We start from the raw sequence: 12,315 nt of genomic DNA, 5'->3' as shown, positions 1-12,315 counted from the left end.
TACTCTCATGTGATAATAGCTGACAAATGTCAAGTTTACTAAATAACATAAAATTTGTAAATAAATAAAAGTCACTATTTACTATCATAATCATTCATTTTAATTAGTTAATAAAATTATAAATTTAATGCCTAAAGTATCAGATATTTGTCCTACAGGTTTGCACAGGAAAATGTGCTTTATTGCATTAAGAACTTAGTGACATAGCAGAGGAGAGTGGTATAATTTAATTTATTGGGAATTTTGTGAAAAATAAAATGCATATTAGGTTACCTCCAGATGTATTCATGTCCTCTTACAAAAATTTACCTTTTGAAAGAAAAATAACATGTACCTTCTGTTCATTTTGCTTTATATATATTTAAGTCCTAAAATTAATTTTGTCATTTTTTTTGCTATATCCAAATATGAGGCATAGGAATTTTTAAAAATTACAAAAAAAGTATCACTCTAAAACATAGTCTTTGATCGGAAGAATTTTCCAAACATATTATAATGTATTTTGAGTTGTGAGCATTGGTTATAGTATAACAGCAGTCTAAAGGAATTTTAGTGTGTGTTTTATTCAGTAGATTATTGGCATACATTTTCATTTTCAGCTCAGCATATAGACAGAAATAAAACCATGGCTACATAACATGTGTGCCATTTCTGGATTTAGCTCAGATCCTTGAGAATGTTTTAGATTTTGATACTTTTTTTTCTAAATTACTCTTTTTCTCAGTATTTTTAGAAAGTCAAAGTATCTCTCATCCAGTGTTTTTGGGATGAACTTGTTGCAGATTTTTATAAAAGAGCTAATGTAATTAAAGAAAGAGTGACAGTGTGAATTTTCATATAATAAACAATAAAGAACTTAAGTCAGCCCTAACCGGTTTGGCTCAGTGGATAGAGCATCGGTCTGTGGACTGAAGGGTCCCAGGTTCAATTCTGGCGAAGGGCATGTACCTAAGTTGCGGGCACATCCCCAGTTGGGGGTGTGCAGGAGGCAGCTGATCAGTTTCTCTCTCATCGATGTTTCTAACTCTCTATCCCTCTTCCTTCCTCTCTGTAAAAAAACCAATAAAATATATTTAAAAAAAAAATAACTTAAGTCAGTTTTAGAAAATTATCCATAATACTTGTGTCATTAATATTCCCCTGAATACTATAGTAAACATATATTATATTACAATAGCATTGTTCAAGATAGCATAATTTAAAACTCTCTATCTATTATAGTAAATACAAGTTATCATAAATAGTTACCCTCTTTCAATATAAGAAAACATTCTCTTTGACTCTAAGTAACTAAAAAGGAAAATATAAATTATGAACCATGAGTACACCAACTTTGGTTTAAAATTCACACTGTATGAAATACATTTACACTGCAGCCAGCAGTGACAGCAGCAGCGGGGTGATGGGGGCGGCATCTTCCCCTGATTGGCCTGGTCGCCTCCTGCAGTGGGAGGCCAGAGGCAATAGCAGCGGTGGGGTGACTGTTACCCAGAAGAGAAAATTCAAATACATCACAAAGTTTTCCTTAGTGAAAACTTGCAGGCATTATGTAGAAAATATGCCAGCATTGCCATATTTTATAAAATGTTGCAGAAAGTTGTGTTTTTCATTTTAATTAGCATATGTAAATATGAATAATCTACCTTCAAGTTATATCAAGAATGTAACAAAAAATTATGCAAGCCTGGTTTAACACTACAGGAGACATCTGGACCATAAATAATTCTAAGAATAATATTTAAATATAAAATTAAAATGATGTTATTTATTAATTAAAAATAAATACTCACTGTATGTGTAGAAAGAGAAAGAGATAGGGGATTGCAATGTTGATTCAAAGAACTAATTTATAATTTATCACCTTTCAGAAAATTAATACATAGAATTTAAAAAGAAACAAATATACAGAAATTTCTAAATATATAAAACACAAAGCATTAAGAAAAATGAGATCAATAGAATTAAATGAAGCAAGTTGTTGATTTTAAATATTACAAATAGAAATCTTAAAAAAATCAGAATTTTTTTAAATTTCTAAATAAATAATCTATGTGTTAGAACACACACACACATACACGTTCACACACAAACAAGATGTTGAAAGAAAAGAAGGCTAAGGGAAGAAGATGGCTCTGGCACCTGCTGTTGAGGGGAAGGCCAGGCTGGGACATCCAGTGTTCTAATAATGTCGTGGTCATAAGAAAACCCCTCTAATGTGTGGAAATAATTATTGTGTGAAATGTTTGCTGTGTGAAGACCCCAATACTCTGTAACTTCCAAAATGTGGTGAATGCCCCACTATCTTGATCTAAACGCCCTAAGCCCTTAAAGCGTAAACACCCTGCTCCTAGCACAAGGCACACCGTCTGGCCCACACTGATAAGACACAAGTTGTTTAACACGGGCTATATAAGCATCAGATTATTCTTCAGTTGAAGTCTCCTGCCTGAAGAGAGGAGGACTCCACGTCACTCCATGAGACGAGCCCCTGATTGACTGCTCTGCTGTCTGAGCCTGAACCAACTGCAGCCACCCGTCTGGCTCCGTCTTCGTCGTCCGTCTTTCGGTGTGCATCGCCGGGTGGCCTTGCTGGAGCCTAGGACCCACTAGGAATAGGTAAATAAACCTTGTGTGATTGCATACTAATTCTGTCTTGTGTGTTTATGTGTTCTGGTTTGGCTCAGCTGTCTAGACATTGAAGTACCAGGGGATAGGCCATTATTGCTGACTCCTGGTCACTTGCGTTTGTCCCACTAAGTCTAGACAGATAATTAATTAATTGGGGCATAATTGGGACATCTAGGCCACAGGAAGACCTGTACCACCACCACATTCACACAGGTTAACTCAGAATACAGAGAATCTCAGGCTTAGCTGTGGGAAGCTCTCAGGGCTTGTGACAAAGACAGATATGATAAGATCTGCCATTATTGAAGAGGCAACATGTGGCACCAAAATCTGTGGCTCACATTAGAAAAAACGCTAAAGTAACTTGCCACCAAACTGAGTTAAATGTACACTTGAATTTTCTATACATTAAAATAATAAAATATTCTCCTTCAAATCTATACTAATAAAAGAGTAATATGCTAATTAGACTGGACATCGAACAGATGTCCTTCAAGACAAAGACGCAGTGGCTGCAAGGGCTGAGGAAACAGATGTCCTTCAAGACAAAGACGCAGTGGCTGCAAGGTCTGCGGAGGGCCGGCAGCTGCAGCGACCAGCAGTGGCAGTAGCAGTGGAGTGATGGGGGTGGCGCCTTCCCCTAATCTGCCTGGTCGCCTCCTGCAGAGGAAGGCCAGAGGCAGCAGCAGCGGTGGGGTGACAGGGACGGCACCTTCCCCTGATCGGCCAGGTTGCTTCCCACAGAGGGAGGCCAGCCTGCAGCTTAGGCCCATGGGGAGTGGGGCTAAGCCATCAGTAGAACATCCTCTAAGGCAGTGGTTCTCAACCTTCTGGCCCTTTAAATACAGTTCCTCATGTCGTGACCCAACCATAAAATTATTTTTGTTGTTACTTCATAACTGTAATGTTGCTACTGTTATGAATCGTAATGTAAAAATCTAATATGCAGGATGGTCTTAGGCGACCCCTGTGAAAGGGTCATTTGACCGCCAAAGGGGTCGTGACCCACAGGTTGAGAACTGCTGCTCTAAGGGCTTCCGGACTGTAAGAGGGGGCACGCTGGGCTGAGGGACTTACCCCCCAGTGCACAAATTTTCATGTACTGGGCCTCTAGTGAAAATATATAATTGAATCAAATTCTTGTTATAAATGTCAAGGGAAACTACTGCAATAGGAACAAAAGATAGAACTCAATGCTGAATATATTAAAGGCAGTTAGGATCTATGGCCAAAGAGCAATATGAGGTGGTCAATGAATAGAAAATTGCTAAAGGAAACGATATTGAGTAGTAGGGAGACTCTTGCTAAATAAGCTTAATAGAATTATTAATAAATGTAGTGTCAGTGTTTGGCTACCAAGAGTAAAGGACAAGGAACTTGATTGATATTAAAGGTAGAGGGAATTCTCAATAAAAGGCTTAGCCAGATTCTTTACTAAAATTGGGCTCTGCGGGCAAAGAGTAAGCCAAGACTGAGGCCCAGTCAAGAAGAGGGTTCTTGACTAAAATTTAACCAAGGAAAGAGTCCTTGTCATTCAATATATGTGTGTGTATTTGTGTGTTTGTGGGTTTTAAAATCCTCCTATTAATGACAATATCAGTCTAGACTTATGGCATCAAAGGTTAAAAAAACATAGAGTAAAATGAAAAAAAAGAGGAAAAATGAATGAAGAAAGGAAGGAAAAAAGGAAGGGAAAGAGGGAGGGAGAGAGGGGAGAAGAAGGGAAGGAAAGACACAAAGAATGGGAAAAGAATAATGGTGGAAGAAAGAAGAAAATTATGAGGAGGGGAAAAATTGCAAGGAAAAAAATGAAGTAAAAGAAAACTCATAATACTTCACAAAAAAGAAACATTTCATTTTTGTTCTAGTTTGTTTTAGTTATCAATCTCTGTATAATAAAGCACCCACAGACATATGGGCTTAAAGGAACAATGATGTAATTTCCCACAATGCTGTGAGTTGACTGGTCACAACTGATTTAGCTGAGGTTACTCATGTGCTTGTCTCAGTTGGGAGTTCAACTGGCACTGAGAAATCCAATATTGCTTCTGAACCTTCAGATAATCCATTAAGGTGCTCCAATCACTCAGAAACAAAGTGGAAGCTGCTAATACTCTGAAGATGTGAAACTGAAAGTGGCAGAATGTTGAATATCACTATTGCCACAATCTATCAATCAAGGTAAGACAAAAGACCAGTACAAAATCAAGGGAAATCAGACCCTGAATCTCAACCAGAAGTCATCTGCTTCCAAAGTTAAACCATTTACTAAAATTAACATCCTTTTATCTTGGATTACATCTGCCCTTTTCAGTCCAAGCAGACATAGCTCATAAAACAATGTTCTACTTACCAAATTATAAAACTCTACTTTTACTTATCAAGTTATAAAACTCTCTTTTATAATAGTAATATGTTACTCAAACACCATTGTGAAAAAAAATCCCATTATATTTTAACTGTAAACCAGAGAGCTAACCAACAAAATCATAAAAGTTTTATAATTTATTTAACCTAATTATTAGGGTCTGAAAGGTACTATATTCAATTTTATAGAGAAATAATCAGAAGAGCTTAGAACAACATACTGGATTTGATACTCATCCTAAGGATATGTTCCACTAGCAGCACTGAATTTAATCTTTGCCCTAAGGTCATTCTTATTTTAAGGAACATTTGCAGGAAGATAACACATGGAATAAGAATGTTATTTCCTAACCAAACAAGTCCTAAGATGAAAATATTTTCACTACATTTTGCTTGGAAATTAGCATTTTCTTCTTCAATTTAATTATATTTTGTGATACCGTATTATCGGTAGGTATAAAAATCTAGTTAGCACTTTATAATTACTGACCAGAAGTCATCGTTCCCAAATCCATAAGATGTCAGGTACATTCTATATCCCCTGTCTCTATCATAGTTTCACTAACTGTTCCACTAGTACCTAAAAGAGTTTTCCCTTTCTCCAGCTTCAAAAACAATTTCCTCTCTGCTCTTTTAGTTTTAACTTACAGTCTTTGGTTGTAGTTCTGGCCTTCAGGAAAGGCACAGAACTAATGGTTCTGGGCTTGAATGATACATATGATCACTTCTTCTGCACTCCATTGGTCAAGGGAAGCACAAGGCCAAGCAAGGGTTAAGAGGGGGAGAACTAGACTACCTTTTGATATGACTTTGGCATGCATATGATTCTCTTTATTTGGAGACTATCATCTGGGAATTGAAATAATTTTGAGTGAATGTTCTCAAAATATGAAACCATAATAAAATATATAGAGATTTAAGAAGACTACCATTTTAATGATATAATATACTTAGTAGCACCATAATATAACAAATTATGAAGCAGATTGCCAGGGGTCTTAATCCAGCATCTAGAAAGGGTTTCAGGAATCTGGAGAAGGGCTGTGGTAAATTATTAAAGAGTATAGAGATGAAACATAATTTTGGAAGGCATTTTGGGGAGCCAGAGAAGACTTAGCTAAAGAAATCAAGTCCTCCTGTCTCTCTGGACCCCTTGCTTTTTATTAACACAAATTGTCCTAAGGCAAAGTAGATATACATCAAACGCAAGGTTTGGTATACAGAGTCCATTGTCAGATTGGGGGAACTGCCTATGGCTGTTCAGGTGTTTGGCCAGGAGGAGGCAATAACTTGTAGATTAAAATGCCCTCAGCTGTCAGGCAGCAAGCAATCATTTATGCAAATCTTTAGGTGTGAGGAAATGCCTTTAGCCATTTCCAGCAGGCAATCTTCAAGATTCCATCAACCTTTTGATGAAACTTCTTGCATTTATGACATGCTGGAATTAGCTTCTGGCAGCAGATAAAAATTAGGAAAGGTTTTTTTTCTAGTGTAAGATAGAAAAAAAACACCACAATACGTGCCCTAAGTCACACACTGCAATAAAAATATACTTCAAAATGTACAAATGACTGTGGTTGAATAATTCATGAAGAAAAAAAATATAATAATGTTTAGATATTCTATCTCAAATGATTATCTGATATCAAGTTACATGTCTTTGAGGCATTCAAATACTTATAATTGTAGAAAATACTAAATATTATACAAAAACACTATTAAAATTATTAAATTTAATAAAGTTGCAGGATTCAAAAGCATCATGCAAAAATCAGTTGCATTTTTATACACTAACAGCAAACTATCCCAAAAGGAAATTGAGAAAACAATCCTGTTTACAATAGCATAAAAAATAATAGAATACATAGGAATAAAATTAATCATCGAGGTGAAAAACTTAAACACTGAAAACTATAAATCATAGGTAAAAGAAATTAAAGGAGAAAAAATAAATGGTAAAATATCTGATGTTCGTGGATTGTAAGATTTAATATTATTAAGTGTCCATACTAACTAAAGTAATTTACAGATTCAATGAAATAATTATTAAAATTTCAATAGCATTTTTTACAGAAATAAAAAAAAAAACATTTTAAAATTCAGGTGGAATCACAATAAACCTCTATTAGCCAAAGTAATCCAGAGAAGAAAGTCAAACACAGCTGGAAGGCATCACATTTTCTGATTTCAAAGGTATGATCATTAAAATAGTATGATACTGGCATAAAGACAGACATGAATGTAACAGAATATAGAGACAAGATATAATTCCATGCATAGATGATCAGCTGATTTTCAACAAGCGTACCAAGAACACACAATGGAAAAAAAAGACAATCTCTTTAACAAATGTTAAGAAAACTCGATATCCACATGGAAAAAACAAAATTGAATTCTGATATTACAGCATACAAAAAATTCAATTCCATATATATTAAAGATTTAATTACAGGACCTGAAACTGTAAAACCACAAGAAAAAATAGGGGGAAATTTCATGACATTGGCTGTGGCAATGATTTCTTGGATATGAAACCAAAAGCAAAGGCAGCAAGAACAACAAAAATTAGACAAGAGGGACTATATCAAACTAAAAAAATTCTGTTCAATAAAGGAAACAACAGACAGAATGGAAGAAACTATGTGCAAGCCATATGTCTGATAAGAGATTAATAGAATTCCTACAACTCAATAGCAAAAAAGAAAATAAAACAACCCAATGGAAATATAGATAAAGGACTTAAATAAACATTTCTCCAAAGAAGACATACAAATGGACAACAGGTATATGAAAAAATAGTAAATATTATGATCATCAGGAAAATACAAATCAAAACCTCACATCTGTTAGGACTGCTATTATCAGAAAGCAAAATATAAGTGTTAGTGAGAATGTGGAAAAATGTGCATTCTTGTACAAAATTGCTGGGAATGTAAAATGTTGCAGCCTCTAAGGAAAACTATATGGAAGTTCCTAAAAATATTAAAAATACAATTACTATATGATATACAGAAATTCCATTTCTAAGTATGTTACCAAATTAATTGAAATTAGGGTATTAAATAGATATATGTACTTATATGTTTATCGCAGCATTATTCACAATAGCAAAAATATGAAAACAGCCTATGAATACAAAGAAATATCCATGGATGGACAATTTCCACATATCAATGAGATACTTATCTTCCTCTGACTGGCTTCTTTTACCGTAATACTCTCCAGGTCCCCCCATTCTATCTCAAAGTGTAAGAGATCCTTCTTTTTCACTGTTTTATAGTATTCCCTGGTGTGTTTTAATAGTGAGAGATGGGATAGGTACTTCCTATGACCCAAGCAGTGCATTAAAAAAAATCTCCCTCAAATATAGTTGTTGTTGTGTAGAGTTTCAAATTAAGTAATTCAGACTATTTACCAATATATCAGGAAGTAAAAGTCTATTATGAGCAATTTTAGCAAAACTTAGTGTGTGGCTTAATTTGTAAAATTATTTGAAACATTTCTCTTTCATATGAAATCTTCTGAGATTTGAATTTATAAAAACTGTTAGGGATAGTTATAAGTCAAAGTAATACTGTACAGAAACTTATGTCCATTGTCTAAAAACATAAAAGCGATATAACTATCGTTTAGCAATAGCATTTATCCTGATAAAATTTTGCTGCAGGCTGAGACAAATTATTTAACTTTTATTGTCAATTTCTTATTTTATATAAGGACATACTGTTGCCTCACAATATTGTTTCAACAAATTAAAGTAAATGCATTATGCAACCTGTATATTGAAAAATAAGACTTCCCCAATTTTAGTAATCTTTTCCCTAATAATCTGTCTTAAAATATCCTAAAATTTTAGTAATTTCGCTCAATGGGAAATGTAAATTTTATATGCTATTCTTTCTTTGCCATTTACATTTTTTCCCAATCACAAAAGTACTAACTGAAAATATATCACACATTTACCTTTCAGTATTTCAGATAACATTTTAAAATAAAATTTTTAAAAAACTATATAAATAATTGTGGCATTTGCAGGTTAACAACTGGCTCATTTAAACAGACATAATAATTTGTGCTTTCACCCCTAAAATACATCCCTTCATTCTTGAGACCATCTTTGAAAATACATTTGGCTTAGAGTTTTAGAGTTCTTCTAATCTTCATTGAAATATTACTTCACACCTGCCAGAATGGCTATCATTAATAAATCAACAAACAAGTGCTGCTGAGGGAAGAGGGAACCCTTGTGCACTGTTCAAATTCAGACTGGTGCAGTCACTGTGGAAAACAATATGGAGTTCCTTACAAAATTAAATATGAAACTGCCTTTTCACCCAGCTATCCCACTAGGAAGATATTCTAAGAATCCCAAAACACCAGTCAGAAAGAATATATGCACCCCTATGTTCATTGCAGCATTATTTACAATAGCCACGATCTAGAACAGGGGTGGGCAAACTTTTTGACTCGAGGGCCACAATGCGTTCTTAAACTGGACCGGAGGGCCGGAACAAAAGCATGGATGGAGTGTTTGTGTGAACTAATATAAATTCAAAGTAAACATCATTACATAAAAGGGTACGGTCTTTTTTTTTTTTAGTTTTATTCATTTCAAACGCTGGCCGTAGTTTGCCCACGGCTGAAATAGAAACAGAGGCATGGGTACATGGTATGGACTGACCGCTGTCAGAGAGGAGGTAAGAGGGGAGACTGGATTAAATAAGGTGAAGAGATTAGCAAAAAAACAACAACAACAAAACACCAGATATACGTAAGACATAGACATAGACAACAGTGTGGTGATAGCCAGCGGGAAAGGGATTCAGGGCTAGGTGGATATGAGGGTGAAAAAAAAACACCAGATATACGTAACACATAGACATAGACAACAGTGTGGTGATAGCCAGCAGGAAGGGGATTCAGGGCTAGGTGGATATGGGGGTTGATAGAAACTTTGATTGGAGCAATGGACACATTCTTCAGTGTGCAGGTGATATTTTGTTGAGTTGTAGACTTGAAAACTGTGTGGTGTTATGAACCAATGTCACCCCAATCAATCAATCAATCAATCAATCAATCAATAAATGTGAAATAAGCCCAAAAAAGCTTGTTTCTAAACATATTAATCTACTTACTAGACATTTATTAGTCCTTTCCTGCACCACCAAATTTTTTGGTTAAAAAGTTTACTATAGTCCTAGCCAGTATTGCTTAATGGTTAGAATGTCAGCTCTCAGACTGAAGGGTCACAGTTTCAATTCTGGTCAAGAAAGGGCACGTACCTCAGTAACAGGCTCAATCCCTGGCCCTGGTAGGGGCAAGTGCGGGAGGCAACCAGTTGAAGTGTCTCTCTCACATGGATGTTTCTCCCTCTCTGTCTCTCCCCTTCCTTGCCATTCTTTCTAAAAATCAATGGAAAAAATCAACACTGAAAAAGTTTACTATATATGCTATATATTACTTGTTATATTGCAGATAGCTCAGTCGCAGTCAGGTTGAGGGATTTAATGATATTGGCATGGATTTACAGGAAAGTTGAAGGTAGGTGGAATAATAAACCATCTATTTGAAGCAGAGGAGAGAGAGAATATTTACAGGAATTTTCTAAACTCTTAAATATCACACATGATATAAAATGTTAATACATTCTGATAACATTTATTCAACTCTTTTGCATAACTTTATACTCTGCATATTTTGGCTATCTATTATTCATAAACTGAAATTTTACAATTATACTCTAAATACATGTAGACATATTGCCATATTATTTGATACCAGAAAATATTAAAAGATGAATTCTTACAATGGCTTAAAGGTAGAATTGGTGCCATAAGTATCAAGTATTGTCTGGCACTGGCACTGACTTTGGGAAGAAGGGAAAATTATATATATTGAGGCAAAACCGTGGGGTTTTCATTTAAATCTGCATTAGTAACCTGATATAAACTAAGGATTCCTTTTTTCCCACATGCTTTTAAAATTTATTTTGTAGTGACATATTTAAATTTATTTATTACAGCATAGTTTAATAATAATAGGGAGAAAATATTAGACTTAGGTCTTTTATACCTTCTATTGAAGTTTCTGAGAGAGAATATTTGTAAAGGCTTCTCTTGCTACATCTATAATACAAGGCTATAAGTACATACAAAGGAAGCTTGATATAAAAATGGATTAATGAAGATAATGAATATTATAGGCAGAGATGATATGTTGAATGAACACTTGGAATATTTTACTTTTCCCCAATCTGTGTGTTACTGTAGATAAATTTACCAGTTTTATTAGACCAGGTCACAGTATTCCTAACAATATAATATAGTGTAATGAACTCGTTTGGAAATGAAGGATTGTGAAGGCAGTATTAGGAAGAAGTATTTCATGTCTTCTCGGTTTTTAACTTCTGTTTTCTTTCATTGATTTACAGCATCAAGTCCCTGCGTGATCTGATCATTTTGAATTCTGAAGGGTTTGGAAACAGCAAGCAACCTTGTAAGAGTTATTTAAAAACCTTCAAAAGTTCCTAGTTTTATTTTCATAAATGTCAAAACTCCACAAGCTACAGGTAGTCTTCACAAAGGGAATAGTACTACATCTTTGTTTTGTTCTGATGGAAAACATTTCTCATCTCTGTCAGATTTGAGTGAATAACTTTATCAGAAAACCATGTCTGTTGGTTGTAAGCATGTTTATTGCTTGATATATGAATCAGATTGTCTGTAGCAAAGTTGAAGATCAACAGTGACAATACACTTTTAGGTCCCTGAAAGGCAACAGCCTTGGTGTCAGAATAAAGACCCATAGTAGGTACAGAAAACAGGGAGATGGCTATGCTTAATTTGACTATTGCCATGGATTTGAATAAAAATTAAACAAGTTTTAAATAAAAAATACTGAACCTTTGTTTCCACAAAAAATTCCCAAGTTAAAATCACACCTCAGCAGAGTTTTTTGAATTAAATACAATTTCTTTTCTGATATATTTTGCCTTCCTATGGTAAATAGAACATTACACAGAAAACAAACAAACAAACAAACAAAAAACAATGGGTGGAACAAAGGCAAGAGATAAAGTGATATAATTTAATGAGTTATGGGTAATTAAAAGGCTAGAATAAAATAAAAAGCTCTGTACAGCAAAAGAAACCATCAACAAAACAACAAAAAGCCCACTGCATGGAAGAACATATTTACCAATGTTATCACCAATAAGGGTTTAATCTCCAACATTTACAGGGAACTCATACAACTTAACAAAAGGAAGATAAACAACCCAATCAAAAAATGGGCAACAGACCTAAATAGATACTTTTCGAA

The 12,315-nt window shown here is 34.6% G+C and overlaps 1 long non-coding RNA gene across 1 annotated transcript in view; it reads left to right on the top strand.

The window, feature by feature from the left end:
* The first annotated feature begins 2,436 nt into the window (after nt 1-2,436).
* The window catches only part of LOC106726536, a 16,497-nt gene continuing 6,618 nt past the window's right edge, over nt 2,437-12,315 (top strand). The window contains exons 1-3 of the long non-coding RNA XR_001362606.1: nt 2,437-2,616; nt 3,315-3,319; nt 10,269-10,273. This is a non-coding gene — a long non-coding RNA (uncharacterized LOC106726536). The remainder of the gene's footprint in view (nt 2,617-3,314; nt 3,320-10,268; nt 10,274-12,315) is intronic.

The sequence above is a fragment of the Myotis brandtii genome, unplaced genomic scaffold (genome assembly GCF_000412655.1).
Source record: "Myotis brandtii unplaced genomic scaffold, ASM41265v1 scaffold279, whole genome shotgun sequence".
Taxonomy (NCBI): Eukaryota; Metazoa; Chordata; class Mammalia; order Chiroptera; family Vespertilionidae; genus Myotis; species Myotis brandtii.
Note: the sequence above shows the minus strand (reverse complement) of the source record. Positions and strands in the feature narration are given on the sequence as shown.